This window comes from Mus pahari, chromosome 11 (genome assembly GCF_900095145.1).
Source record: "Mus pahari chromosome 11, PAHARI_EIJ_v1.1, whole genome shotgun sequence".
Taxonomy (NCBI): Eukaryota; Metazoa; Chordata; class Mammalia; order Rodentia; family Muridae; genus Mus; species Mus pahari.
This window is the reverse complement of record NC_034600.1, coordinates 49,417,033-49,422,465: the sequence shown is the minus strand read 5'-3', so window position 1 is coordinate 49,422,465 and position 5,433 is coordinate 49,417,033. Positions and strand designations below refer to the sequence as shown.

The following is a 5,433-nucleotide window of genomic DNA, read 5'->3' as shown; positions in this document are numbered from 1 at the left end:
TCTTGTTACAGATGGTTGTGAGCCACCATGTGGTTGCTGGGATTTGAACTCAGGACCTCTGGAAGAGCAGTCAGTGCTCTTAACCACTGAGCCATCTCTGCAGCCCCAGGACCTGTATTCTTATACAGTTATTCACACTGAAGTCAGCACAGCCTACTCCACTGAAATATTAGTTATGAAGAGTCTTTCTATCTGCATTGGACAGCATATTTTGATTCTTTTGTTTGTTTCTTGAGACAGGGTCCCTGTGTAGTTCTGGCTGCCCTGGAATTCACTAGGTAGACTACGTTGGCCTTGAATTTGCAGAGATTTAAGTTCTCTTGAATCTCTGAGTACTAAGATTAAAAAAAAGGTAGGCACCACGTCCAGATATCTGAATCTTTTGAACTATCCTTTTGAGCAGTGGTTGAGACTTAAGATTAAAGAATACTTAAAGGTTGGGTGAATTTGGAATTAGAATAATCCAAGGACTTCTTTTTAGACTCAAATACCTATTTATCAGTAAGTTTTGCTATCACTTTTGAGATAAGAGAATTGTATACGGACAAACAGTGCCTAGGGGTTTAAAGAAACTGGCTTCCTACCACTACAGTTCAAAGCAAAGGGTAGGTTTGAATCATGCTCAGATACTAATCTGAACATTGTAAGGAGCCCAAATGGAATCAGAACATCTGCCAGTCTTCCATGAATTCTCACAGGAACCCACAAGTAACCATAAACCCAACAAGGGGTGAACTTCAAAAGGTTAATTTCTTCTCTTTATTGCTCCATTGACAACATCAACAAGTGCCAAGCATTAGGATGAACAGATTAAGACTCCCATGCTATTCTGTAGCCATTCATTAGGTAACATGTTTCTCCACCTTTTTAATCTAAAAGTGACACAGCTGTCTGCTATGTGGCTCTCTCAGACCAGCCATCAAGTACCAGGGCTAGGTTTTATTCTAAATGAAGCCACTGTCACTTCTGACTTCTTCGCTTACATAAATACGAAAAAATGTATAAACAGATTCTTATACACAGTTCATTATCTCCTTCAACCACAAATGCAGTTCTCCTGGATAATTAAAAGTCCAGTCAGGTAGTAAATCATTCCAGAAGACCGAGAACACCCATGTTCCATCAGTGTCTTGGGATTTTTCTATTTCTTCTAAAAACAATGTCTCTAAAAATCTCAGTTTAAAAAAAAAAAAAACAACTCAGAAACAAATCCATCCGTTAATGATATGAATAAGCAATCAGGAGGGATATTTGTGAAAAGCAAACATTAAAAGCAAGGCCCAGATGACTTCAAACATAATCTTTATACTCCCTCTTCCCCAGTGTGAGAGAAACCCAAGAACATTCCGCTAAAGGGAAACTTTGCTAATTTAGAAGAGATACATCCACAAAGACAGCCTCTCCTTCTCACCAGACAGGCTATCCTTACTCTTCATCTCTATGCAAAACTAACTGAAACTTAAAAGTCTGATCAAAGAACATGCACTGCTGAGTGGGCTCAACCTGCAGAGAGTCACTTGCAGATATCCGTGGAGGACTTTCAGTCTGTCTCCAGTCTTGCGGAATCTGCACAATAAAAATTTAAACCACAGCATAGAAGGAAAAAAAAAACCTGTAACTATGTAACCTATGTACTCATCTGTAACTATGAGTAGTCGGGTTTGTTAATGTTTAGCATGCCCTTGCTTCTCATGTTTCAACCCTAAAATACAGCAAAGGTTAGCAGCCATCGGAACACTCCCCGGTGTTCTGCCTTCATCACCAGCAGGAGGGAGGTTGCAGTAGAGGTGGGTAGAGAAAGCTGGCAGAGATGGCCTGAGGCCAAGGCCACAGGGGCAAGCTTGGCAAGAACAACAACCTTCTGCCACCTACTCCCCAATTCCCTCCTCCAGAATGTTGCCAAGCAATTCTTTCCCTACCACTGGTCAAAGAAGGTCATGTTTCCAAAGATTTCCATACACCTCGCTTTGAAACTTCCATGACTTAAACCAAAGTCTGTGTGCCGGTTGGGCCATCACATCTTTATAACACTTAAGGCTGGTTGTTATTAACAGTAGTAGATGAAGACCATATTAGCAGGAAGGGAGGGGGAGAGGGAGAGGGAGGGGAGGGGAAGGGGGGAGGTGCCAAGCTCACTAATCTTAGCTTTTAAGCAAGCCACGTACCAAAGGTGTCCAGACCATCAATCCTTGGCTAGGTCTAAATCACAATTGTGATTGCTTGCACCTGAATTGGGGAAAAGTAACACTGCCCACTTCCTCTCATCAATGCTGTAAGTGGAGGCAGGACACACCCCCTGCCAACCTACAACCCTCCCTCTGAGCCTGAGCTTCCCCATCCCTTTGGGGTCCACCATTAACCCGAGGATCGCTGACACCCCAGCTCCCTTCTCATCCCCTGCTGACGCCTCCCCTTCGGTGGTCACAGGCACCTCTAAGGCGACTCCGACTTCTGACTATGTCATCAGAACACGGGGCCCTCAACGCCCTTTGCCCTCTCTCCGCGTCCCGTCTGCACACAGTGGAGTGCGGGTCCCCTCCTCCACCTCTCAGCGGCTCGGAGTCCCCAAGCCCTCGAGTTCCCACACAACCTCGCCCCCAGCGTCCCATTCTCCGGGACCCGGCTCATGCCTTAGCCCTGACCAGTGCGCAGTGCCTTCCGGCCTAGTCAAGGACACTGCCTCCTCCCGGCACACGAGGGGGGCCGCCGGGGCTGGCCAGTCCCGCGCGGGACACTCACCCAAACGCGATCGGACCGTGGGAGTAGAATGGAGCAAAGCAAGAGGACAGTAGACTGTGCCTCCCGCCCTCAGCAGCTTTATAGCCACCGACCCACCCGACTCCGGCAGCGCCGGGAGGGGACAGAGGGCGGGACGGCGGCTACCTCAACCAATCACGGGACTCAGAGTCGCTCGGGAGCGCCCGCCTCCCGATCCGCTTTCTGCCAATGGGAGGAAAATGAGAGGCCGTGACTCGCTAGGGTTTTCCCTCGCCGCTGGAAGGGCGGAGTAAGGGGTGGGAACAAAGTCGGAGGACCTGGGAAGTGGGGTGAGACGGTGACGTAGGGTGGCCCGAGAACAAGCCTGCCAATGACGGGACGGCGAGAGACGGCGAGAGCCAACGGGAGCGGAGTGAGAGGTTCTCCGACCAATTGAAGGTCAGTGAGAGGAGTTAGGGACCAATGGCGACTCCGCGTCCCACTCCTGGGGAGAGATGGTCAAGTGTGGGAGGCGAGTTGGTCCCCGCTTGGGAGGCTGTCAGGTTGCTTAGCAACCACAGCTCGGCTTCACCTGTAAAATATTTGAAATACTTGATTTGAATTCAGTCGTGACTTAAGTTTCCAGAGCAGCAAAGTGCGTCTGCATCACAAGTTATAGCATAATACTTCATCCAGAATTTCTAAATTTGTAAGTATTCTAAGTGTCCAATTTAAAACTACCTTGACTATTATAGAAACTGCGACTGAGACAATAAGTAAACCCAAAATACGATATTTTTAGGGCATAGGAGTCAATAAGAATGATGCAGGTCTTGTCTGAGAAGGAAAGTATACAAATCAGTGTTGTTTGTTGTTTTGGTTATCGGTTTTTTTGGTGTTTTTTTTTTTAATTTATTATTTTTGGCACTTGGTCCAAACAGAAACTGTACTACTTAGCTTTGGTGAGGTTGAATGAGAGAGGTTTTTTTGTTTGTTTTTATCATTAAATACATTATTTTTTTAAAAAAAAATTTATTGGATATTTTCTTTATTTACATTTCAAATGTTATCCCCTTTCCTGGTTTTCCTTCTGAAAAACACCCTCCCCCCTATCACCTCCCCACTCCCCTGCTCACCAACCCACCCATTCCTGTTTCCTGGCCCTGGCATTCCCCCATACTGGAGCATATGCCTTCATAGGACAAAAGGCCTCTCCGCCCATCGATGTCCGACTAGGCCATCCTCTGCTGCATATGCAGCTGGAGCCATGAGTCCCACCATGTGTGCTCTTTGGTTAGTGGTTTAGTCCCTGGGAGCTCTGGGGTACTGGTTAGATCATATTGTTGTACCTCCTATGGGGCTCCAAACCCCTTCAACTCCTTGGGTCCTTTCTCTAGCTCCTTCATTGGGGACCCTGTGCTCAGTCCAGTGGATGGCTGTGCACATCCACTAAGGTATTTGTTCATTACCCATCCAATAACTTGATAAGGGCTATTGATAATTCAGTGTTTCATAGCACTACTGCTGTGTGAAATTTATAGTACACTACAGATGCTAACTTGGTAAGCAAAACAGGCCTTGCCCCAAAGGGAATGAGAGGTGTCACTCTATTTGTTTTGTTTTATCTGAGCTAAATATGGGTAACCATGGCTGCAAACATGGGTATGTGTTTCCCCAAAAGATGAGTTCCACTACAGAAGAAGCTGCGTGAACCGTTAGAGCTTTAGAGCAAAAACAGTGAATGCATTTACAAAATGCATGGTGGTGATGGCAAGTATGGAGTTACAGTGTTCAGGAAAAAAGCCTGCTGGAGGCTTCCTGTGCTATGTGGTGACATTGTTTCATTTCGGTTGGTAAAAAGTAGTCCCCTGCTTTGTTACTACATTCAGAAGCTGTTATCTGATAGGCAAAAGGAGAGCAGGTCAGAGATACAGAGGAGGGTGGTGAGGTGGTAAGGTGTGGAGGGATTATCTTAAGGTCCTTTTGGCCCTGGGTCATCAACATTCCAAGTCCCCATAAACACAAAGTTCTAATCAGCTGGACCACAAGATCTTCAACTGTAGCTCTTTTGAGAAATATTAGTTCACGTGATCCCATAACATAGTTTCAACAGTAAAGGATCAAAATATGTTGGATGTGGAACCACTGTGAAGGAATGGCCTAAGTTACTCGGAGAGTAGGGGCCATTCAGTCAACTGCCACTACTCTGTCATATTGCTCTTGATACCCATTTTATCCTAGAATAAAACAGCTTAAAGCTACTAGATGGGGCTGGAAAGATGGCTCAGTGGTTAAGAGCACTGACTGCTCTTCAGAAGGCCCTGAGTTCAAATCCCAGCAACCACATGGTGGCTCACAACCATCCATAATGAGATCTGACTCCCTCTTCTGGGGTGTCTGAAGACAGGTACAGTTGTACTTACATCCAATAAATAAATAAATCTTTTAAAAAAAAAAAAAAGAAGTTGGGGAAAGGGAGAGAACGGGGCAGAGGGCTGGGTTTCATTCAACAACACAAAGGTAAACGATGACTTTTTCGGTAAGAAATCTGAGCTTTCTGGTTTCTACCTCAGGTCACGTGTAGGAAAGAGTAGAGATGGAACCTTCAGGTTCACCCATGAAAGGTATTTCTGTCTCATCTTCTTTAAGAATGTAGTCAGTTAAATGTTTAATTTTACGATAGGGCTTCTTCCTCTTCTTGAGCCGTCTACTTGGTAAGATGGGCTCTATGGAGCT

At 45.7% G+C, this 5,433-nt stretch overlaps 1 protein-coding gene across 2 annotated transcripts in view; it reads right to left on the bottom strand.

Moving 5' to 3' along the window:
- Hmgcs1 (3-hydroxy-3-methylglutaryl-CoA synthase 1) overlaps positions 1 to 2,903 on the bottom strand; it is a 17,720-nt gene extending 14,817 nt beyond the window's left edge. For both annotated transcript variants that reach the window (XM_021208163.1, XM_021208164.1), the window contains exon 1: positions 2,740 to 2,903. The gene's annotated coding sequence lies outside the window, so the exon portion shown is untranslated. The remainder of the gene's footprint in view (positions 1 to 2,739) is intronic.
- Between the last annotated feature and the right edge of the window lie 2,530 nt (positions 2,904 to 5,433).